This window comes from Malaya genurostris, chromosome 3 (genome assembly GCF_030247185.1).
Source record: "Malaya genurostris strain Urasoe2022 chromosome 3, Malgen_1.1, whole genome shotgun sequence".
Taxonomy (NCBI): Eukaryota; Metazoa; Arthropoda; class Insecta; order Diptera; family Culicidae; genus Malaya; species Malaya genurostris.
Window position 1 is genome coordinate 156,783,870 of NC_080572.1, and position 26,244 is coordinate 156,810,113.

At 38.8% G+C, this 26,244-nt stretch overlaps 1 protein-coding gene across 7 annotated transcripts in view; it reads right to left on the bottom strand.

Annotated features, from left to right (window-relative positions):
* Nucleotides 1–26,244, bottom strand: part of LOC131437718 (transmembrane ascorbate-dependent reductase CYB561) — a 267,545-nt gene that overhangs the window by 57,804 nt on the left and 183,497 nt on the right. The gene's annotated exons all lie outside the window — the stretch shown is intronic.

Genomic DNA, 26,244 nt, shown 5'->3' on the forward strand with positions numbered 1-26,244 from the left:
TAAAAATTCCACCATTACCAGGAGCCTTCATGTTTTTGAGTTTCCTAATAATTGATTTCATTTCATCAAAATTCGTCTCAATAATGTCATCGTGTGATAACACTTGGGTTGAAATATGCTCATATTTCAGTGAGACTTCATTTTCAATGGGACTCACAACGTTCAAATTAAAATTGTGTACACTCTCGAACTGCTGAGCTAGTTTTTGAGGCTTTTCGCCATTTGTAAGAAGTATTTGATTTCCTTCCTTTAGAGCAGGAATTGGTTTCTGAGGTTTCTTAAGAACCTAAGAAAGTTTCCAGAAAGGTTTAGAATATGGTTTAATTTGTTCAACTTCATTAGCGAAATTTTCATTTCGCAAAAGAGTAAATCTATGTTTAATTTCTTTTTGTAAATCCTTAACTATGTTTTTCATAGCAGAATCACGAGAACGTTGATATTGTCGTCGACGAACATTCTTCAACCGAATGAGCAGTTGAAGATTGTCATCGATGATAGGAGAATTTATTTTAGTTTGTGCTTTGGGAACTGAAAGATTTCTAGCTTCGATAATATAATGATTCAAATTATCAATTGCTGTGTCGATGTCCGCAGAATTTTCTAAAATAGTTTCATGTTTCACATGATTTTCAATGTGAGATCTGTATTCAAACCAATTGGCTCTATGGTAGTTGAATATAGAACTAATTGGATTAATTATAGCTTCGTTGGAAAGTCTGAATGTTACAGGAAGATGATCTGAGTCAAAGTCAGCATGTGTAATCGGTTCACTACAAATGTGACTTTGATCCGTTAGAACCAGATCAATTGTAGACGGGTTTTTCACGGAAGAGAAACAAGTCGTATTACTGGGATGAAGAACTGTGAAGTAACCAGCTGAGAGTTGATTATGAAGTATTTTACCATTACTGTTATTTTGCCTACAATTCCACTGGACATGCTTAGCATTTAAGTCCCCTATTACGAAAAAATTCGATCGATATCTTGTAAGTTTTTGCAAATCGCCTTTAAAGAAATTTAATTGTTTGCCGGTGCATTGGAATGGCAAATATGCTCCAGCGATGAAATAAATTCCATGAATGGTTTCAACTTCGATTCCCAAGCTTTCAATAACTTTTGTATTGAAAGAAGGTAAAATTCGATGTTTAATTTGCCGTTGGACAAAAATGGCAACTCCACCACCCATTCCAGTAAACCTGTCAAATCGATGAACCACACAATGTGGATTACTTTTCAATTTGACATTTGGTTTAAGAAAAGTTTCTGTCACAATGGCAATATAAATTTTGTGAACTTTGAGAAAATTATAAAATTCATCTTCACTCGATTTCAAAGATCGAGCATTTCAATTTAAAATATTCAAATAATTATTTAACATCACTGTTAAATTTTAAATTCATTATAATATTATTTGCAAATTGCCATCCGGTTTGAAATGCTTCAAATAGTGATGAATTCGAATTCATTTGGATGATCATTTGAAAGAGTTGATCTTGTAGGTAGATCATTTTATTTTCAGTTATATCGTTTCAACTTCATTTAAAGAAGCGAATGGCATTGAAAAAATATTTGTAGGTAGACTGCCATTAGAAGAAGATGATTTGGCCAGTCTACCTATTAATAAATTGTTTTCGTTAGAAGATGAACTGCAAGGCGGTCCTGTGTTTTGATTATTTACATTAGAAGAAATAGGTGGTAGATAATATACCAGCATAACTGACATTAGAAGAAGATGATGACGAGATCGATCTACCTGGCAATAAATTGTTTTCGTTAGAAAACGAATTGGTAGGCGTACCTGTTTTATGTTTTAAATTCGAAGAAATCAGTGCCTTAGAAGAACTAGGCGTGGCATTTGTAACGGTTTTTTGATTTTCAGGTATGTTATGTAAATTTAATGTCGTTGATTTGACTTGTTATCTAAGCGAACGAGCGTTTAAAATTTTTTCCCTGACAGGACATTTCAAATAATTGGATTTATGATTTCCATTGTAATTCGAACATGAAAATTTATCAGTGGTTTCATTCATTGGACAAACGTCTTTCGAATGCGATTTAACACAATTCAAACACCGTATATCCATATGACAATTTTTGGTTCCATGACCGAAGCCTTGGCACCGACGAGATTGCGTTAAGTTTGCAATACGATTATGCCGTTTATAATGTTCCCAATGAATTTTAATGTGGGAAATGAAACGTACTTTTTCTAAAGTCTTCAAATTGTTTACATTACTTCGATTGAAGTGCATTAGGTAAAGTTCATGGGAAATTCCAGAGCGTGGTTTAGAAGTACCATTCGCTCGTTTTTTCATAAGTATTACTTGGGAAGGGGCAAAACCAAGCAATTCTTTTAGTTCATTTTTAATTTCATCAATACTTTGATCATTTGATAAGCCTTTCAAGACAGCCTTGAAGGGTTTGTCTGATTTTATATCATATGAATAAAATTTATGAAGTTTCTCGGACAAATATCGAATAAGACGTTCGTAATCTTCCAATCCATCAACCAAGACTCGACATTCTCCTCTTCGTCCGATTTGAAATGAGACTTTTACTTCCGGGAGAAAAGTAGAAAGCTCAGTACGGAATGCTTTGAAGTCGGAAATCATCACCGTCACTGGTGGCATAGATTGATGTTTCTTCCCAGAACGACAAGCGTCTATTTTGGGAATTTTTGAAGAATTTTCTTCTATGTCGCTACAATCGGATTCAAGAAGAATCTCGTAAATATTGTTAGACGGCATAGAATCAACGGAAGGGATACATTCAGATTCTATAAGATCGTGAATGTTATTAGAAAAATGTTGAAAAACGGATTGTGATTTATTCCGTATTGAATTATTTTTAGCCTTAGGCTTGTTGCCTTTCCGGTTGGACGCAGGCATTTTTGAAATGAAAGAATTTTTAAATTAAATTAACTAGGCTAAATAAGTCTTCGATCAGACTCCTAGCTAGCCTTAAAAAAGACTGATTAATTTCTTAGTCACTCTAATATCACTCTTTGTATCACTTAGTCACTCTAATATCACTTAGTCACTCTAATATCACTCTTTGTATAGCCTTGAAAAAGGCTGACTAATTGTTAGTCTTTAAAAAGACTGTTAGTGATTCAGGTAGCCTTGAAAAAGACTGAAGCCTTGAATCAATGAAACTTTAGGTAGCCAGAAAAAATTTCCAGGAGCCAAGAGCTATACGCGTGCGGTGCGAACGACTATTCAACACCGACGGACGTTAAATTTATTTTTTTGACCCATACTGCCGCGGCGAAATCCGTGGAAAAGTCGAAACAGTTTGTGAGTAAGTTGGTGAATCGTTTTAAAGAGGTAAAAAATGTCGACGACTTTCAAAATCCCGGCTCTGTCGGTGTCTTGTCGGAAAAGACGAAAAAGTGATTTGTGACCTGTTTTTGAAGAATCCAAGAATGCTTCAAAGTTGACCAAAAAAGATTTAAATATATTGTACGGAACTGTTAGCAGACATTTGATCGCAAATAATTTGAAATTTGAAAGTACTTTGCAATAACCGATGTTGAGTGAAAAACATGTGCAAAAACGTCTTGAATGGGCAAAAGAGCAAAATGGTGGCGTGACCTTGGATTGGCCCTCTCACTAGCCCGATGCCAATCCAATTGTGAACGTTTGGGCTCAAATGAAGACGAAGCTTGGGAAAACCGACCACACAAATTGAAACAGCTTGTTCGCCGAATTCACTAATTTGGAAATCTTTTCAATCGTTACTAAAACGAACTGTTGAAATTGAAAAAGATTTCCTAATGCGGAAAGTTGAAAATAGTAGAAAAGTTTTTGATTCTACAATTTTGATTCATTTGTGTTCCATTCAATGTTTGGGATGATACTAACTGAAAATTCATTTAGACTCATTTCAATCTAACCCGAATTACCTTTATTATTTTTGTAATATTGTGCGCTATATTTGAATAATATTAATAAATAATTTAAAAATGGAATATGAGTTTCGAAGAATTAAGATTGGGTGTTATGTACACATTTGGAAAATTCTTAGTTTTTATCGTTGGATTTAAAGATTGTTTATAAATTTTGATTGAAATTGATGCTTTTGATATATTCCATATACTTTGAAGGTGTTTGGAAAAAATGTTCAGTTTACTTGATTACTAACTATGAAACCTAACAAATGAAAACATTATTCTCGTATTGTCACTAAGCGTATTATTGAAAACTGCCTAATATATTTGAAAATTTCGGATAAAATTTTATTTATATTTTATATTTATATAAATTTATTTTGAACCTATGCAAGCTGAAAAAGGTGATCATTTATAATCAAAATTTATAAATTAATCTCTAAATCCAATCATTGAAACTAAATTTTTCCAGGTGTGTAAATAAAATCTTATTTCTTCAAACTTAATATTTCATTTTAGGATTATTGATTAAATGATTATTATGAATCGAATATAGCGCAGAAAATCAAAACACATTATAAGAAATTCAAGTAAGACTAAATTAAATCTAAAAACATGTTTTAATCCACCTAGTGGTGTAATGATGCCTTTCTCATATTACTCATAACATCATAAATATTACTGTGGAATTCGCTAAAACAACTGTTCATTGAATAGAAATAGGAAAGTTTGTTCGGACGTAATCTAACAAACTTTACAAATCCTGTTTACCCTGTAGTTCCGGAACCGGAAATAGTATCCACAACAAATTTAGGAATTCCGTATTAAACTGCACGACTTTTTTTTTTGAATCTATAAGTTTGTGAAAATCGATGTGGCCATCTTGAAGGAAAGCGAAAGGGTCTCATTTTGCAGTTTTAATCACCATTTCCAATTCTTCCGAACCCCGGTTGGTTTGTTTGCCAGCAACAAATATGACCTACAAACAGTTTTGAACGTAGTTAAATTTAGAGTTACTATCTCATGCTTTATTTCAATTAAACCAATTAGTCGAAATCTAACAAACGAAACGAACCTGCGTTTCTGTTACTTCTGCATATGTGTGTCAAGCTAAACAGCATCAGCAGCATAAAACATGTAGTAGGATTATTACTTCTATTATTATTATTGACATCAATATACCACCGGCACGGTATTACTGCATTATTGACTGTGAAAATTGCATATTTTTTCAAATAAATTGAATTCAATGACATTTGTTTATTCTTTCAATCGCACTTATCATAGAATAGCTAAAATTTTTATCAACCGCAGCACCGTCTCTTTCCAATATCACACACCATTAGCAGACATCCGTAACTGTTTCGATTCCTTCATAAAAAGCAAAGTCTTGGCATTACATTCCTTTGGTGGAATTTGGCCTTTCTGTTTCAACAGACTTCGCAGCCGATTCTTAGTGTACAGAATCATTGCATTGCTAGTACTATGGATCCTACTGACACTAAGAATCCTTCCAGGTCGGGGCTCGAACGTACGACAACTGGCTTGTAAGACTAGCGTCGCATGCGTTGAAATGCCAACCCGGGACAAGTCCTTCATAGCGTGTACGAAATAGAACGAAGCTCGCATTGTTCGTTTTGTGTTTTCTTCCTCCACCACGTACCAGTGTTGTACATATTGTCATTCTATATGACGATATGAAAACTTTGAAACTTATCGTCCTGTAACTGCGGAACCGAAGGTCGGGTCCGGATGAAATTTCACAGTAGATTTAATGATAATATGAGCTTTAATTCAAATCAAGATTTGTGAAAATCGGTTCAAACATCGCAGAGAAACCGAGGTGAGTTCTATTTTTGGAGTTTTCCTTCACCACTTTCGGTGCTTCCGGAACAGGAAAAGGGAAGACCAGTAGTGCCGAATTAAGTTTTCATGCCCACAAACTAACAAGCTTTGCAAACTAGAATAATTTTTCACACAGTTTTATGGGATTTGCACCTGTTTTTGACCATCGTTTGTGAAAAAATACTCATGAAATTGGTAATTTTCTACTTATCATGCTTTAGTTTCGGAACCGAAGGACGGATCCGAATGAAATGTTCTAGAAATTTTAAGATAAGTAAGACCGTTCATTTGAATCTTAGTTTGTGAAAATCAGTTGAGCCTTTTCAGAGAAAAATGAGTGCACACTTTTTCTCTAATCTTCACATATTACCATGTAACTCCGGAACCGGAAGTCGGATCCAAATAAAATTCAATAGCAGGCTATGAGACTGTTAGTCCTTTTATTTGAATCTAAGTTTTTGAAAATCGGTTCATCGATTTCTGAAAAAAGTGAGTGCATATTTTTTTCATTGTTTTGGTACATATCATCCTGTATCGCTGGAACCGGAAGTCGAATCGGGATGAAATTAAATAGCGGACTATGGGACCATGAAACCTTTTATTTGAATCTTAGTTTGGCAAAATCGGTTCAGCAGTCTCCGAGAAAAGTGAGTGCATATTTTTGTTACATACATACACACATACACACACATGACATTTGCTCAGTTCGTCGAGCTGAGTCGAATGGTATATGACATTCGGACCTCCGGGCCTCGGTTAAAAAGTCGGTTTTCTCAGTGATTGCATAGCCTTTCTATATGAGAAAGGCAAAAATACCCACTTATTACAAACCATAGTTACTGGACATAGTTTAGTTTCGACTAATTCTTGTTATATTAATTAAATACCATGCACATGTCAATTAATATGACTTTTAAACTGTCCGCCTCAAAAATAATATGCCAAACGTACAAAATATATCATGAAATATAAAACGATGCATTAGAATAAAAATATTCAAGGTTAAGGCCATCGTCCAAGTACCATGCTTTTCATGGACAATCACCGAATTTCATATAACCGATTGCGTGGAAATTTTTGAAATTCGTGGATTTTCTATGAAAAGCGTGAGAAGGTTTTCCAAAAATGTGTCCGAATGTAATCTTTGTATCCATCATAAGGTTTATTTGAAAAAAAATATGTCATCGCATTATTTTTCCAGATAATTGTGAAAGATCACAAAAACACTCATTTTTCAAAGCTATTTTTGATAAGACTCGGAAAATCCTCCGAATTTTCCTGCCATTTTCACCCTGTAGATAGATAAAAGTATTGCAAAGGTCTGTATGTTTTTGATTTTGGCAAATTTTTCAAAATTTCCATCAAAAATTTCCTAAAACCACCCGCGCGCATGGTACTTGGACAATGGCCTTAATATGTTTATGAAAATTCATGATGACATCGATAATTACTTTTAAATAAAAAGAAGCGTATTCGAAAATTCAAAGTTGATAGCAATAAAGCTTTCGACCATTTCTTATCAAGTTTACGAGCTCGATTGTTTTGGTTTCATAATGCCAAAAATTTTCAATAATCTAATACTACTTCGATTGAAGTCGAACGAAGCTCGATGATCGAGTTCGAATCGAGAACCATAATACAAAACATGGTCGATTCGATAAAATTTCAATTGAATCGAGATATTTAATGCCACATCTGGTTCCGAATTTTGCTCTCGAATTCCAGAATTTTGGTTCTGGCAAATCTAGCTTTGGATTTTAGGAAGTTAGAATCTTCAGTTACTAATATGTCATCCTCAAGTGCGTATTTAGTATTTATAGATAGAGATTTCTGTTCACAATAAGCGCCACCGGTGATTTGTTTGCTATGTTTGATGCCTGCTATTGGTAACGTTTCATAACGATCGGGAAGTCTACAATCGAATGATGTTTCCGATAAGCCTATATGAAAATTTCCAACGCTGACGCTGTCGACAATAGTCATTGACATCCATTTATCAAGCCGGTTGGCGTGCTCTGATTGACACGTTCAAACATCAGTCAATTCGATCTAATTACTATTGCTTATTATAAATAGAACATAATTTTGCTATACTTTTTGAGTTAAGTGTTTTTGAACTTTCTAGTTGTATAATCGCGATGATCATTAGATCAGGTCCTAAATGCAAATGACTCAAAATTTCTCTTTGTTTACTTCTCTTTCTTCAGTGCGGATTAAAAAATGCTAGTTTTAGTTTATTCTCTGCAAATAGTTTTAGAGTTGGATTGCTAGGAGTACCGTAATAGTCGAAAGAGAAAGTCAACAAAGAGAATCACTCATTTGAACTTGGAACATAATAGAATGTACATAAATAAATAACATAAATCCACCTTCAAATCACCTAGTTAGAAGCGTTTAAGATTACAGTTACGTGAAAAGTTATGTCAATATATTGCACCCTACTTTTTTGTAACATATTTAATAAGACACTGCCTTAGCTCTAAGATGGTGCGGTGAGACCCTACTTTTCACGTAGGTTTTAATGGACTGCCATTTCAAATCTGTTTAATGCACAATCCAGTAAAAATTCATATTTAAAATGTAGTGTAGTACTCATATCACATTCAGATACCAGAAAACTGTTATTTTAAATATTGGTTGGAGATTTTCAAAATTTTTATATAAATCATTAGGTTCTAACCATAAAACCATGAACATTTATTTCAGAAAATCTGCATTGCAATTCTTCTTATTCTTCACTTCTGGGTGTTGTCACCTCACTTGAAATAACACCGATTGATGGCACAGCAAGTTGAGCTATATTGCCAGTTAATTTTCGTTTCTTTCCACTGGACTACAAGTGAAAATCTTGATGCGTGACAACGTGGAGTCGCAAAAGTACGGGTGAAAATCTTTTCTCGCGAAATACTCAAATTTTCACCGTGTTCACTCGTTGAGTGTTCCACCGGAGGTGCACAGAAGTTCAATGGCTGTAAAAAGCACCAGCTACCGTTAACATCGTGGGTGTGGGTTTGTGAGGCTTACAAAACGGGCATATTTGACAGATTAATTTGAATCAAAATCATAATCCATTTTGCTTTGTAGTAAAAAATTCTAACCAAAAAAAATTTCTCTCGCATATTCAAACTACTTACACTTGAAGGACTCACTGTTCACCATTTTCAAAATTGAATTTTTCACAACGGGAATACACGTACATTATTTGATGTTTGGTCAATTCACGTAAACAAACTGATGATACTCTATTCATTTTAGGGGATGTTCGCATAACATTCGTTTTCGTCACGCATAATATTCAATTTGACATTTGGAACCATTTTACCATTTTTACTACTCATTCGGGTCGGGTACAAGTACAGGTAATTTTTAATCGGGTACGGGTAAATTTTTTTATTTTTAATCGGGTGCGGGTCGGGTACGGGTAAATTTTTTTTATTTTTTATCGGGTACGGGTCGGGTACGGGTATTTTTTAAAATTTTTAATCGGGTACGGGTGGAACACATTTTTGTTTTCTATATAGCGGTGCAAACTAGAGACTTAAGAAAAAAACACGTAGAAATGTGGTCAGGTTTTGAACAATTACAGCTCAGTCAATTTTGTATCAATTATTAATATTATGTCACCATTTGATTGGAAATATTTCTACGTATCGATTTGAATGTTCATAGCCAGGTATTTTTAATTTTATATCATTGAAATGTTGATTAATAGCTAGCAGTGTCCAATTTTGGCTGCAAAAAATCTACGGCATACCGGATTTCCCTGCAATATTCGACGGTTTTGAAGGAGTAAGCGATATATCAAAGGGAAAGCAGCGCTCTGATGGGTCAATCGAAGCAAAAGCAAAGCTGTTGGAAGCACGCGAATCTACAAATAGAAGCGAAATTATAGCTAACGTTTCAGTCTTATGCGTAGCTTGCTAGAGGTAGGTTGTTGCTACACAGCAAGACAAAAAGTGCCATAAACGATTTGAAGCTTTTATTGGTATGCTCTGATCATGTGTCATGCAAGATTGGATGAAATCCCATGTTATGTCGTTTCGCCTGAGAAATTGACAACTTCCCCAGGGTAAATTTTGAGTGCGTAAGACTAATATCTAATTTATATAAGATGAACTGATAATGAGAAATATTTTATCGCTTCAGCCGAAATAGCAAAATGTTAGTAATGGTACAGAAACGCTATAAAAATAACTGCTTGCATACAAAACTTGAACATAAGCTTGGTGAAGAGAAGCTTAAATATCGATATCCGTATCACAAGCATGTACAAACAATTAATTGTATACATTTGGGCTATTGACTATGTCATCTCGGATTCTCGAAAATTCAACTGGTGAAGTTTCGTTAAGTTGAAGTTATTACACCTCTGTTGTGTGTCGAGATTTTTCGAAAATTCGTGTTGCAAACGTATCTTTTACCAACCGATCGTTAGCAATTTAATGTTGGTGGATCTTCAAGAAGTTCTTCAACGTAAAAGATCAACCGATTGTATTTTATCGAGGAAGCAAATCAGTGTCGTTTTTATCAAACCGTTCGGATCTGTGCTTGATCCCGCTCAAGTAGTTTATACGTCATCACCAGTAACAACGCTTTCGTTAAGTTTTTGTTTGTCACGAATCTGGTGTGAAGCGCAATGACTAAAAAACAATGCGGCGAATGCAGAGAAGATGTCGACGATGTTGAACCGATGCGTTGTGGTTTTTGCGAATCCTTCTTACATATCAGCCAAACTTGTTGCGGTATAAACGCTAGAGGTTTGAGAGATTATTTCAATCTCGGAAAGCTATTACTTATATGTACACCATGCAGAGAAGAGTTAAAAGGCTGAAGCATTCGCAAATATATTGCTGAGAACCAACAACCTATACCGGCCGTCTCGATTAGTGATATTGATCTACCAGCGCAAGTCCAGGGGTTATCTAAAGCGGTTGTTGCTCTCAATAATAAAATAGACAATATGTCGGTACAAAGAATGCGTATATGGCCAGTACCGTCGGATACACCTAGGGGAACGAAACGTCACCGAATGGATGATGATAAAACGACTATTCAAGCTCCTACTGAACGCGGCATTGATTTCAGTGACCTGTCGGTTCGTTCTATTTTCACTAACGAAGAGAAGTTCTGGTTTTATCTTTCGGGGTTCAATCCGTTAATCACCGACGGTGATGTTCAAAAAATCTTATCCCGTTGTTTGAATATAGCGGAACCAACAGATTTCGTACGACTCGTACCGAAAGGAAAAGACGTCACTGGCATGTCGTTCGTTTCGTTCAAAATTGGTCTAGATCCCAACTTGGAAACTAAAGCGTTGGATCCTGCATCATGGCCTATTGGACTGCTGTTTCGTGAGTTTATACCTCAGCCAAAAAACTACGACCTTCGAATACAACCCACCAGTGCGTTCGGCAGATGACGGTGGGAACCTACGGGTTTCCACCAGAGACGAGTATTATTCAATGAATTCATCGATTCCTACATTAAACGTTCCCGTGTTGCTTCATGACGATCCTGAAGACGCTGTGATATGGATATATTACCAAAATGTTTGTGGGGGACGGGTATAGTGTGATGGGTAAGTCGATGCCTTTCACGCAGCCCGCCTGGGTTCGATTCCCAACCCCGCACATAGGGTCAGAAAGTTTTTCTTACCCGAAGAGGCGAATGACCTTAAAAACCTCTATAATCCAAACAAAAAAAAAATGTTTGTGGCATAAAACGAAAATCGACGATATATTTTTGGCCTCGAACGATTGTAACTACGATGTCATAATACTGACTGAAACCGGACTTGACGATCGCATTAACTCTCTGCAACTGTTTGGAACATCGTTCAATGTTTTTCGTTGTGGCCGTAATACCCTTAACAGTAACAAAACAAGTTTTGGGGGCGTTTTAATTACTGTGTCACAAAAATACGCCAGCTCAAAGATCGAAACAGTGAATGGTCAATGCTTAGAACAAGTGTGTGCGAGTGCCACTGTTAAGGGAAAAAAATGTTCATATGTGGTGTGTACATCCCTCCTGATAGGAGTCAAATCGTCGAAGTAATAGAAACACATATTTCCACTGTTATTGAACTAAACTGTAAGGCATTTGCTGATGAAACTATTATTGTTTGCGGTGATTTTAATCAGCCTCGAATTGTATGGGATTATGGACTGGGTACCACGCATTGTTTTAACTCTTCTTCGCTGCCCGCTGCGAGTACGGCGCTGATCGATGGGATGGATTTTTTTAATCTTCACCAGTCGAACCAAAATCTAGTGTTTTGTTCCTGTGACTGCTCATTGTTTGTTGACGAGTGTGTAGCTTCGCTCCTACTCGTTGACCCGCACCATCCACCTTTAGTAATTTCGTTGCCCATTGAAGACAATAATTCACGACACGCAGCAAGTTCGGGAGACACATATTTACGGTTAAATTATCGAAAAATTGACTTCTCAGCTCTGATGGAATATTTGCAGAATTATAGTTGAACTCTGCGCGAAACGGATAATGTTGATGAGATGGCATCGTTGTTTTGTAGTACTATCTCTCGTTGGCTCAGTACAAATTTATTATTTTTTAAACGACCTATTTCTCCCCCGTGGGCCACATCACGTTTACATGATTTAAAGCGCCAACGCAATGCTTGGCAGCGCAGACACCGTCGTTGACGGAGCTTAGAAACAAAACTAAATTTCGAAAAATCGAGTGATGAGTACCGCAAATTGAATGCTGGTTTATATAGAGCTTACGTCATGCGAGTTCAAACGGATGTATGTAGGAACCCCAGGAATTTTTGGAACTTTGTGAATTCGAAGCGAAAATGTTCAATCATTCCTCAGAACGTTTGTTTTGACGGTGTGACGTCTGCATCAACCTCAGACTCATGTGAGTTGTTTGCTAAATTCTTCGCTTCCGTGTTTACTGAGCAAAAGGCCTCCAACATCGAAGCTGAAGTTGTCGCATCATATGTTCCTGAAAACTTGGTGGATTTTCGTATATTTATAATCACTCCCGAAATGATCAGTGCTGCAGCAAAGAAACCGAAAAGTTCGTACTCGACTGGACCTGACGGAATTCCTTCTGTCGTTTATACTCGCTGTGCAACTGCTCTGCTCGAACCATTATGTTACGTGTTGTATATTTCCAACGATATGGAAGCAGTCGTTCATGTTTCCAATGTATAAAAACGGTGATCGAAAGGACGTGATAAATTATCGTGGTATTACGAGCCTATCTGCTGCCTCCAAGCTATTCGAAACAGTTGTCAGCTCTGTTGTTCTTTCTCGTACAAAAAGTTATATATCAACCGATCAGCATGGATTTATGCCAGGACGATCCGTTAGTACAAATTTGCTCGATTTTACCTCGACCTGCTTTTCGCATATGGAGGAAAGGGTACAAATTGATGCAGTATACACCGATCTAAAAGCAGAATTTGATCGTAGAGACCACCGAATTCTATTATGTAAACTGATGCGACTTGGTGCATCAAACAAGTTCGTTGAATGGTTGAGTTCCTATTTGTGTGGTAGAGTCCTACGTGTACAATTGGGAACCTCAGTTTCATCCCCGTTTACGAATAAATCAGGAGTTCCGCAAGGCAGTAATATGGGTCCCCTTCTGTTCGCACTGTTTTTCAACGATGCCGCTTTGCTGCTTGGTTATGGATGTAAGCTGATCTACGCCGACGATTTGGAGCTGTACTTAGTAATTCGTAATTATGAGGACTGCGTCCATCTTCAAGAACTGCTAGATGAATTTGTCGCATGGTGTCGACGAAACCATTTTGTGATCAGCATTGCCAAATGTCAAGTAATTACATTTCACCGAATACTTCGTCCATTAATCTTCGACTACAAAATTGATGGACAAACACTTACAAGAGTTGACCGTGTTAACGACCTTGGTGTTGTATTGGATGCAAAACTTACATTTAATCAGCATTACTCTGCTTTAATATCTAAGCCAACGAAACAACAAGGATTCGTAGCTAAAATCAGCAGAGATTTCAAGAATCCACATTGTTTGAAGGCGTTATACTGTTCCTTAGTGCGACCATTGCTGGAAAATGCCAGTTTGGTATGGAGTCCATATCAACTCGTTTGGAACTTGCGGATTGAGCGTGTTCAGAAAAGATTTATTCGGCTTGCGCTAAGAGACCTTCCCTGGCGAAATCCCTTGGACCTGCCACCGTATCCTGATCGATGTCGCCTGTTAGGTCTTGACACCCTGGAACGACGAAGAAAGATTCAACAAGCTGCGTTTGTGGCGAAGATTATCAACGGCGAAATCGACTTTCCAAAGATCCTGTCTTTCATCGACTTTTGGGTTTCACAACGAACTCTACGATCAACAGGTTTGCTACAACGAAGATTCCATCGGACATCGTTTGGAGCCAACGAACCTATTGCAGCGTGTGTTCGAACTTTCTCCGTTGTTTTTTTTACAGTGCAAACAACTGGCAGCTGTGACGTAATCGCTCTTGTCGGAAGCGAAACTAGCTTTGCAAACGACACACAATTTATCTGCTCGCAGTGGCGATAGAATCAAAACTGATCCAATTTTTGTTAAGAGGTTTCTTTATACGTGATTTTGTTTGTAGCTTTTTCAGTAATGGGCGGTCTTAACGGCTATAAAAATAACAGCATACAGAATTTTAATGTCGTTTATTTCATTTTGGATTTACACTTCATTGGAAGAAGTTATCAGGATGCTGTACGGGATTAATTCCTGCCTTTCAGAAGGACCAAGTTGTGGTACTCACTACGATATTAAGCAATGATCGAAACATTTTTCTCGAACGATTTGTTGTACAGCAGCAAATATTATGTTTTCTTCCTCGGAACGCGTTCTGATTGGCTGGTGTTGATATGGGTCAAATGAGACAGGTTTTTCAGTAGTGTACTATTGAAATACTTCAATGCTTTTTCTATACACGCTTAAGTTGAAAAATTTCGATTCTATTGGTAGTTAGATTATTTAAAGCTATGAGCTTTAAAAATACGAGAAATGCAAACGCGCGTAATGAATTATCCTCTTTGATACTCGTTTATACCAAACATTTCAGAAAAGTTTAATTTTGAACTGTTTGAGATTACGTCACACAACTGAAAATTTTATCATAAAATTGTGATCATATTCCCGATGGCATGTAGCAAAAATAATGTTGATTCGTTAGATACAACAAGAGATATTCACGATCAAAAACTTATCACTCTCTCAGAGGGTAAATTTTGTAAAGGCACCCCATAGTAAAGTAAGTCGTATTCACGACAAAATATTTTCAAACGGGGTAAAAAGGGGATGTGGGAACCAAATTTCTGAACGACAGAGACCTAATGAGTTACCATCGAGATGGTGAAAAGATAGGGAAGGGGGAGCGAAAAAGTTAGTGATAAAAACAAGATCTTGTTAGTTCCAATGAAGATGTTGGACAGGGACGGTCATCGAGAGAAAGTACAATCAGCTCAGTATTCTCCGTGGAATACTCAATACCCATTTAAATAGCCCATGTCGACAAATTGTCGAGGGTATCTTGCAGTGGTCCTTGGGGATCGGCAGCTTTTGGTCCTATAATAGACACAACGCTGTCGTCGATAAGTTGTCTTAGTGTGCAAGATGTGTTGATACATTCATCAATGTTGTTTACGAAAAAGTTGTATAAAAGGGGGCACAAGCATGAGCCCTGAGGAAGACCCATGTAACTGAATCGTATTATCGACAATTAACCATGCGCGAAATACATGTATTTCTCGGACAATAGATCGTACAAAAAATTATTCGAAATTGGTACAAAGACCATGCTGATGCAACTTCTCGGATAGGATGTTCATGGGAACTGTGTCAAAAGCCCTCTTGGTGTCTAGAAAAACTGACGCCATTTGTTCTTTACGAGCAAATGCCATTTAATTTCTGTTGAGAGCAACGCAAGACAATCGATCGTTCCTTTGCCTCTGCGAAAGCCAAATTGTGTATCTGAAAGTAAGCCATTAGTGTCGACCCATTTGTCTAGACGCAACAGAATCATTTTTTCGAACAATTTCTGGATACAGGAATCGGCATAGCAATCGGCCGATACGAATGATCGGAGGCTAGTTTTTCTGGTTTTTGAATGGCGATAACTTTTACTTGTCTCCAGTCATGTGGGATAATATTATCCTCAAGAACCCTATTGAATAAATTCAATTACCCCCCTTTTTCAGAGTCAGGCAAATTTTTCAACAAGTTGAATTTGATTTTGTCTAACCCCGGAGCTTTATTGTTATACGATCAGAGCGCAAGTTAGAACTCTACCATCGAAAAAGGTTTTCGTTTCTGTTTGATGAGGCGACGCGCATGATTGTCTGTTCCGGAACAGAGTCAGGGCATACCTTTTTAGCGAAATCGAATATCCAGCAGTTAGAATATTCTTCATTTTCGTTCGTGGTGTTGTGGTTGCGCATTCGTCGGGCTGTGATCCAAAGAGCGCTCATTGATATTTCTCTCGACAGTCTGCCTACGAATCGACGCCAATAACCGCTTTTCTTCGCTTTAACCAAGCTTTTCGTTTTAGCGTCTGATGCCGCATAGTTTCTATAATTATCAGGTGCTCCGTTTTTCCTAAACTCGATAAATGCCGAAGCCCTCTTCGCGTTTAATTCTGAGCACTCTTTGTCGAACCACGAGTTGGGAGGACGGATGTTAGTTTTCGCGCCGGGTACACGTTTCGTCTGAGCTTGAATAGCGGTGTCGAGAATCAAGCCAGCCAAAAACGTGCACTCTTCCTCCGGAGGAAGTTCTTGTGTTGTTTCTAGTTTCTCAGATATCGAACTTGCGTAGCACTTCCTATCAATATTTCGTGTGAGTTCATACGAAACATTGATTTTCTCCGATGGTCTTAATCCGTAGGCGATAGAAATTACGATAGATATATGATCGCTACCGTGGGGATCAGAGATCACCTTCCACGTGCAGTCCAACCGTAGCGATGTCGAGCAAAGGGATAAGTCCAGCGCACTTGATTTTGCTGGTGGTGCAGAAATTCGTGTAATTTCTCCCGTATTCAAGATAGTCATATTGAAGTTGTCGCAGATATCATGGATCATAGCCGATCGGTTATCGTCGTGAAGACAATTCCATCCGAAAGAGGTGATGAAACTTCTTCGTTGGGTACAATGTGTTGAGGCTCCTAGCAGCTTTTCAAGTATTACATTTGATTTCGGGGTTGTTTTCTTCGTAGTGTTTTTAGTTTTACACGTATCAATAAACTTTGATCTTTATATGTTTGTGTATGGTAATCAGTTGATCTTGGCGATGTTCACTGACTTATATATGGGGTAGCAATTTGTAACGTTGTGGCATACCCACGCAAGTCATCTTTAACTGTTGTAACGATATTCCTTTATTCTTATCTCTTCACTTTTGCCAAGGTCATGTGGTGACCTTCAAGCATGGCTTTAATCTTTTGCTTAATCATTCAAGGCTTAATTCATCAATGGAAACTAGACGCAATACAGTGCAACGGACGATAGCGACTCAAAAAAAAAATTCACAATGGTACTAATTGCTGCTTAATCTATCTAATTCAAATTTTACATCTTAATCTATTTGTCTTACATCTAGCTCATATTCTCTCTCACAAATTACACGACCAGTTCATTCCTCCAAGATGATGTCTCTGGGGCCCCTTTCGATGCCGCTACGGTTGTACCGTGTCAATTCAACGCCATCCTAGTATCGCCCGACAGCCTGCTGCTGTAGCGTTGGGGAGGCTGTCTCACCTCTTACTCGTGTTACATGCACTGCTTACACCACGTCAGGGTGATCGTCCCTTTTGTCACTCAACCAGTGTATCACCGGCCGTGTCTTCAATGAGACTTCGTCCTAAAACGGTTCGTTGTCCTCGGGGAGTCGTGGCCCATCCATGGGCTTGGAGAACTGAATGATTACTATCTGTATCCCTTACTGTCCGTAAACGCTACACTTTTGCACAATTCTTCAAGGCGGAATCTAAAGGCGATCGCAGTGTGCGACAGAACGTTTTCAAACTGTAAATAAAAAGCCCTCTTTTTGAAGGCCTTTTGTTGGTTACTTGCTTTTGTCTTGAGAAGTTACGTCAATGCATGCAAATTGGCATAAATAGTGGTTTGTGGGTCACATCAGTTTACTGCTTGGAAGAACGTGCTGGGTAACCACTGACTTTTCTACCGTATCGATTTGTTGCCGGAATCTGTAGTATGGTGACTCGGATGGAAGTCAAGAGTGAAGACAATGGATGCTGAGCTCACTGGCTCGCACGTGGACGATGGTTTCTTAACCTCACGACCTGCGTTTGAGGTGTGTGGTGATCTCTGAGATTATGGCTCAATTAGTTTCATGCACTCACTTCCAACGACACTAAATGAATTCGCCATGTGTCACCTTTGATTCCGATTCCTCTACTGATCTATTGTGTGATGCTTTGTTCTAATTCTAGTGGTAGCGTTGCGAGAGAAGGATGACTATAGTTCTTAAGTCGATTATGTTTGAGTGAATAGATATAACTTTTTGTTTAATCTCGATCTTGTACGCAAGTAATTAAAATGACTGCACTCTAAGAAAATACAACGGCATTTTTGTCGGCAAAATCTCGAAGTGTAACACAACATCATACAAGTCGAAACGAAATTTTTGCGGAGGTTTGCGCATCCGCAAAAATTTCGTGTGAGTGTTGACGTAAGATCTTGAAGAGGCTGATTTATCCTTACGCTGCACAATCTCGAACAAATTTTCTCCAAGTTGGACCTCGATGATTGTTTTATGCTGATTCACGGTACTACCATACAAAACTTATTAGCTAACGGTAACTGTTGTTTTCGTACATCTACGATGCCAAATCTTTTCCAAAAACTATTCCATTACCACTGATTATGTGGAAAACTCTAAATTTTACATTATTGTCTAGTTAATCTATTGTCAATCGCATCTTCAACACCTGTGTTACTGATTAAGTTGGGCGCCAGAAATTGCGCCGAGAAAATGTGTGCTATCTAATTTGAACTGAATGATTCTAGGTATGCAGCTTTGAAAAATGGTATTGAGTCATTTTGCGTATGTTTAAGCACTTGTGTTTTGAACATCTATAAGTAAGCCTTTTTGAGAGATTGATGTTTCATTGATGGCTTTTAAGGATTGGATTGCTTTGCGTTTAATATTATCATTCTCCTTTTATACCGCTGCCGTTTATTACGAACTTGATACTTCAAAGTTACTGTCGACGAAACGGTTTCCAAATTTTGTTGAGGGGCCGGTTTCGCCAATCGTACCAGGTTTTTTGGCGTACTCGCTCTTTGTCTGCAGTTATTTGCGTACATAGCTTAATGATAGGAGACGTCAATCTGCTTTGATATCCTTTGCGTGGTAAACTCCGGTTTTCGAAGTCTTGATATCTTCTAAAAGATAGGTATTGCAGCTGTGAATTTGTTTTACGATACATGGTATAAACTTAGGTCCCAGCTTTTTCGTGCGATGTTCACTGGCTTGGGACAAATCGAAGGATCTCCTCCATACTATGTCTCCTACGTTAAATTGAATTTTCCGTGCTCTAAGGTCGTACCGTTTCTTACTGTTTTCATGAGCCTTCTTAATTTTAGTAATCACAAACTGTTGGATGTTTTGAGCGATTTTAATTCTCGCATTGTGTGTATCGTCGGAGTTTTCCGTAGAATTTAGCTTGGCTAACGGGTATTGATCTGTGAAGAGGATGTGATCTCGACCAAAGTTGCAATAGTGGGGACTACATCCTAGAGTTTCGTGCCGCGCCGTATTAATTGCACAAACGACCTGTGGTATATGTGAATCCCAGTCTCTGTGATCCTCGTCTAAAAGAGATCTCACGCATGTGATCAAGGTGCGATTCGTTCGCTCCGCCACGTTACACATCGGAGTATAGAAAGCTGTACGCATATGGACGATGTTATATCGTTTCAGTAGCGATTGGAAAACGTGAGAGATAAATTGTGAACTCGAATCTGAGACTACAATTCTTGGTGTGGAAAATCTCAGAAACACGTACTGTTCTAAGAATGTGGACATCTGCTGTGCATTCGCCGTGCGAAATGGTTCAGTTATCACGAATTTTGTAATCCAATCAACGATTACAAGGAGAACTGTATTGCCCCTTTTTGAACGCGTGAGCGGGCCAATCCAATCTATTGAAATTAATTCCCATGGTAATTGGGCCGGTTTTGGGTTTCCTAAAGTAGGCGTCAGATTTATGTTCGGCGCCTTACTGGCCTTACACACGTCGCAATTTTGCACATACTTGCGAATGTCCGTTGCCATATGAGGCCAATAATAGTCACGTTGTATCCTGTTTAGTGTGCGATCTCCGCCCAGGTGTGCTGCCGTAGGAATGTCATGGTAACGGTGCATCAATTCCTTCCGTTGATGCATAGGGACAACTTTTCTCCACCGATGACATCTTGATCCTGTTTCGTCTTTCGTTGTGCAGTTCTTATAAAGTTGCTCCCCCAAGATTCTGAAATCGCAAAAACTTTCTGGTTCCGTCTGAACACCCTGCATTAGCTTATTATACCACGGATCCGATAACGTTGCCTTTTCAACTGTGTTGACTATTTCTACTCGACTCAGACAATCCGGAACCACCTTCGATGTCTCTTTACGATACTTTATGTCAAAAGAATAAGCGTTCAATCGAAGAATCCATCTAGCCAGGAGAGGTGTTGGGTTCTTCATCGTTTTCAAGTAAGTTAGACTCGAGTGGTCGCAGTAAACGGTGAAGTGTGTGTCTTCTAGATATCCGCGAAACTTTTCTATAGATCGAATAACTGCTAGACATTCTCTCTGAGTTACCGAATACTTGCGCTCGGATGATGAGAGTTTCTGCGAGAAATAACATATCACTCTTTCTTCTTCATCAATATCCTGGGTTAGTATGCCGCCTATAGCAATATCACTTGCGTCGCAAGCGACTGCAAATGGTTTCGAATAATCTGGAGTGGCCAGGATAGGCGCGGAAATGAGACAGAGCTTAAGCGTCTGGAATGCCTTTTCGCAATCTTCCGACCAGTGAAATTTTGTTTTTGCTTTTGTTTGTTCTGTGAGTGGAGCGGCAATTCGTGAAAAATCCTTTATGAATCTTCGGTACCACCCGCACATTCCAATGAACCTTTGTATTTCCTTTTTGGTTGATGGCTTGGGAAATTTACTAATTGCCGCGACTTTTTCCTCATCAACATGCCAACCATCTTGATCCAGGACATAGCCTAAATATTTTAAGCTGTTCATACAGAATTTGGATTTGTCCGTGTTTATTGTTAGCTGTGCGCTTTCCAGCCTTCGTGCAATCTCTTCCAAGAGCTCTAGATGTTCTTGGAAGGTTTCAGTGGCCAAGACTAAGTCATCTAGATAAGTGAACACTTTAGGCTCGAGGTCTATGAATAAATAATTCATTACGCGTGAAAGTGCCTGACTCGCCGTTGACAAACCGAACGGAACCACCGTGAATTGAAAATGTCCTCTTTGAGAAATTGTGAAGGCAGTTTTCTGTTTAGATTGTTCTTCCAATGGTATTTGCCAAAAGGCTGACTCTAAATCAATTGATGTCAAATATTTGCATCCACTTAGATTGTTCATAATAGATGCAATCTGAGGAATGGGATACGCTTCCTGAACTATGACCGAATTTAGTTTTCTGGCATCCAGGCACAATCTCATTGAGCCATCCTTCTTTTTTACTGCTACTGTGGCGTTATTCCATGGACAGCAAACGGCCTGCTCGATAACACCCAATTCCAACATACGGTTGACCTCTGTATTCAAATCGGCCAGAACAAATTGTGATGTAGGATAGTACTTTTGTTTGAACGGTGGTGTGGTTCCTGTGTCAATTTTGTGGTGATACAAGTTCTTTCTTCCCAGCTTGCCTTTATTTTTCGATGACGGAAATTTCTGAATCACGTCTAACAGTCGCTGGGTTTCTTGTGTAGATAACTGTTTTGTGATTGATCCTTCAGTATTGTGATGACCCGTTACTTCGCACACCGTTGCTTTGACGCCGAATTTTGACCAAAAATTCATTCCCAAAATGATTACTGAAGGCATTGTCTCGATAAACAACACTGGCAAGGTGATATTTATGTTGTTGTAGGCTATCGGCACGTAGGCAAAGAATGAAACTGGATGCGCCGAATTGTCTGCTGTTTTTATTTCTCCATTAATCTTGTACTTGGTTAACCCTAATTCCTCCGCTATTCTGGTGATTGAGCCCCCAACCAGACTGCAGGTTGCACCGCTGTCTAGGAGTCCACGTAGTCGGCGACCTAGGATGGTGATATCCGCGTATGGTCGGTTGTCATTATTATTAGGATCTATTACAATGGATTCTGCTTTTTGGAATGCTGGAATGTCGGTAATTAGAGGGATGTCAGATATGAAGGGAGAGCTGACACCCTTTACTGAGAGCTCTCCCAGCTTCGGTTTTCCGAAAGCTGTCCTGCTTTTATTGAGTCAAGCTGCTTCCATCTTAATATACAAACATTACAGTTTCGAGTTGTACAGCCCTTTTTACCACAACTGTAACAGAAAAGAAAGCGTTTTTGGTTTGGACAGTTTGGATAGGTATGACCCTGTTTTTCACACTGCCAGCATATGATAGTCGATGATAGGCATTCTGGGCTTTGTGTTTCACTGTTTGTCTTCTGGTCAAAATGTTTCATCTCTTTCCAATTGTTTTGTAGGCGAACTGCGCATACTTCTTCCGAGTTATCGGTAGTTTCCTCATTGTGTCTAGCTATTTCTTGTTGTAGAGCTTCTCGATCTCGAAAGTCCCTTGGATTCCAGTTTTCCCCAATTTCTGGAGATAATTCAAGCATGTTAATCTGAGCCGTATTGAGAGGCTGTCTGTTAAATTGGAACCGGTTATGAGTTTCAACTCTATTTGATACCGAACGCATAGAACTGGGTATTTCCGACCTGCTCCAGGACGTACGTGGGGTTGCCGATGTTCTTCCCCGTAATGAATAAAATCGCGATACTTCAAAGTCTTTGCAAACCGCAACCAATTCTTTCACTGTGGTCGCACGCGAGGCTGCGGCTATTGGAGTGTAATCTGAATTTAAGTGAGATTTCACTATGAAGAGTTTCTCCGATTCGGACATTGATGGTTCAACTATCTCAAAATCGGCTATCAAGTCTCTGTAAAAAGAGGTGAAGGACTCGTTCTGCCCTTGAAAACGTAGATATAAATCCTGTTTTATGATTTCCGAAAAGTTCGGTGGTAAGAATTCCTGCTTGATTTCAGATTTGAATATCTCCCAGCTAGTAAGGTGGGAATACGATCGAGTGTACCACTGAAGAGCGCGACCTTTGAGAAGATGTTTAACTGATCGTAGTAGGTCTTGTTCATCGATTCCTTCGGTGTCTGCATAGGTGTTCACTTGGTTGAGGAATTCACCTAATTGTATTATATTGGGTTGGCCAGTATATTCGAAAGGCCATTTGTGTACTGGTTGAGAGAACCTTGACTGAGTCGATTGTTGATGGTCTCTAGGTGTGCTTTGAGATCTCAAAAACCGTATGAAATCTTGACGCAGGTAGGGAGGAACGTAATCCAATGTCTGTTGATGTTGTGGAATGCCTGATTGGTTCTGTAGATAGGGATCCCAATTTCTTGGAATGGAGTTGTTAACTTGATTTTCTGGTGATGTAGCATTTCGATTCCGAAATTCGTGCAACTGAGCTTCCAACTGCTGCCGCTGAGCTTGTTCACGATGCAACTGTTGTTCCAATTGTTGCTGAAGCTGTTGCCCTTGTTGTTGCTGTTGAAGTCTAAGTTGTTGCTCCTGTTGTTGATGTTGCTGATATTGTCGAATCATCTCCTGTTGTTGCTGCAATTGCTGTTGTTGCCGTTGGATTTGCTCTTGGTATGATTGCTGGTACTGAACGTCCGGAACTGTTTGTCCTTTTACTTGATGTAACTGTTGTTGAAGCTCCTGTTCCAATAGTTGTTGTTGATTGGAGGTTTCCTTTAAGCTTGATTGAAGCTGGGACATTCTAAGTCGTTTTTGAGTTTCTATGTCCCCTGGTAACTCTTCCTCTGGTTCCGGAACCTTTTCATCCTCCCTGGAATTCACCTGTACACAATTCATAAAAAATTCTTCCAACTTTTCCAAAGAATGTTGAATTTTGGCCACCGTTTTGTTTGCATTTGTGGTTATTAATGGATCTGATATGAGTGATAATCTAAATCTGTAGTGCATTAATCTGGATCTACAGATTTTTGCTGACGTTTCGTCTTTATTCCTGATGGCTGCTTCTAGTGCCTGACTTAGCGGTGGTAGTTTTGCTTGACATTGATATATACTATCGACATCCGAGAGCACATGTGTAGACGATGTTGGAACGGTAGCTCTTCCGTCGTTCTCTTTATTCATCAGCTGAAGTAGTTGTGAGATTTTCCAGCTACGCTCCTTTGCTCTAAAGCTTTGTACATTTCTTAGTGCCAATTCGAAGTCCAATTCTTCCGGGTTTAGATTGTTGAGATCCATGATGTTCTAGTTTGTATACTGTATAAGCTATCTCTATCTGATAAACTATGCACGAATGTGGGATATTTAGTTGGGCGCCATGTAACGATATTCCTTTATTCTTATCTCTTCACTTTTGCCAAGGTCATGTGGTGACCTTCAAGCATGGCTTTAATCTTTTGCTTAATCATTCAAGGCTTAATTCATCAATGGAAACTAGACGCAATACAGTGCAACGGACGATAGCGACTCAAAAAAAAATTCACAATGGTACTAATTGCTGCTTAATCTATCTAATTCAAATTTTACATCTTAATCTATTTGTCTTACATCTAGCTCATATTCTCTCTCACAAATTACACGACCAGTTCATTCCTCCAAGATGATGTCTCTGGGGCCCCTTTCGATGCCGCTACGGTTGTACCGTGTCAATTCAACGCCATCCTAGTATCGCCCGACAGCCTGCTGCTGTAGCGTTGGGGAGGCTGTCTCACCTCTTACTCGTGTTACATGCACTGCTTACACCACGTCAGGGTGATCGTCCCTTTTGTCACTCAACCAGTGTATCACCGGCCGTGTCTTCAATGAGACTTCGTCCTAAAACGGTTCGTTGTCCTCGGGGAGTCGTGGCCCATCCATGGGCTTGGAGAACTGAATGATTACTATCTGTATCCCTTACTGTCCGTAAACGCTACACTTTTGCACAATTCTTCAAGGCGGAATCTAAAGGCGATCGCAGTGTGCGACAGAACGTTTTCAAACTGTAAATAAAAAGCCCTCTTTTTGAAGGCCTTTTGTTGGTTACTTGCTTTTGTCTTGAGAAGTTACGTCAATGCATGCAAATTGGCATAAATAGTGGTTTGTGGGTCACATCAGTTTACTGCTTGGAAGAACGTGCTGGGTAACCACTGACTTTTCTACCGTATCGATTTGTTGCCGGAATCTGTAGTATGGTGACTCGGATGGAAGTCAAGAGTGAAGACAATGGATGCTGAGCTCACTGGCTCGCACGTGGACGATGGTTTCTTAACCTCACGACCTGCGTTTGAGGTGTGTGGTGATCTCTGAGATTATGGCTCAATTAGTTTCATGCACTCACTTCCAACGACACTAAATGAATTCGCCATGTGTCACCTTTGATTCCGATTCCTCTACTGATCTATTGTGTGATGCTTTGTTCTAATTCTAGTGGTAGCGTTGCGAGAGAAGGATGACTATAGTTCTTAAGTCGATTATGTTTGAGTGAATAGATATAACTTTTTGTTTAATCTCGATCTTGTACGCAAGTAATTTAAATGACTGCACTCTAAGAAAATACAACGGCATTTTTGTCGGCAAAATCTCGAAGTGTAACACTGTGTTGACTGTGTTGACTGTGTTTACTTCCTTCTTGTTTTGTTATCAGTTGTACTTGTCGATGTAGCAATTTGTAGCGTTGCAATTACTTCAATTTGTTATCAGGGTCTTCCATATTAAGCTTTCGTAAATTTTCTGCCTCGATTTTCCAACTTGTTGCCCCTCGACTTGCTCAGTGGGTGGTTGGAGCGGTGTTATGCTCACTACTACTGACAAACAATCGGTGTTTGCCTATACTCACCACAAGCACTCTTTCGCTAACGGGAACAAAATGAACTGGAAATATCCACTGTGGGTGATGATCAAGGTGGACTATCAATAGGTAGTGCAAGTACTACTTTCGAAATTACTCAAAAGCGAAATTTAGGAAAGCTTCTTCTGGAGAACACTCAAAGGCGAGGACTGAAGACCCCTTTTTGAGTCTAGAAACCGGTAAAAGTGATCGTGTAACGATATTAGTAATGGCTACCTTTTCTTACTAAATTGCCACAGATTTTCTAAACATGATCATAATTTTATTACTACCCTAACAATGATCTTATATCTATGTGACGTCACTTTTTGATTGTTTTACTTGCGTGTTTCTTCTGGAAGAATGATTCGGGTTCACAGTGTGTACTCGACGAAACGGGTGATGATCAATGACAGCAGGCA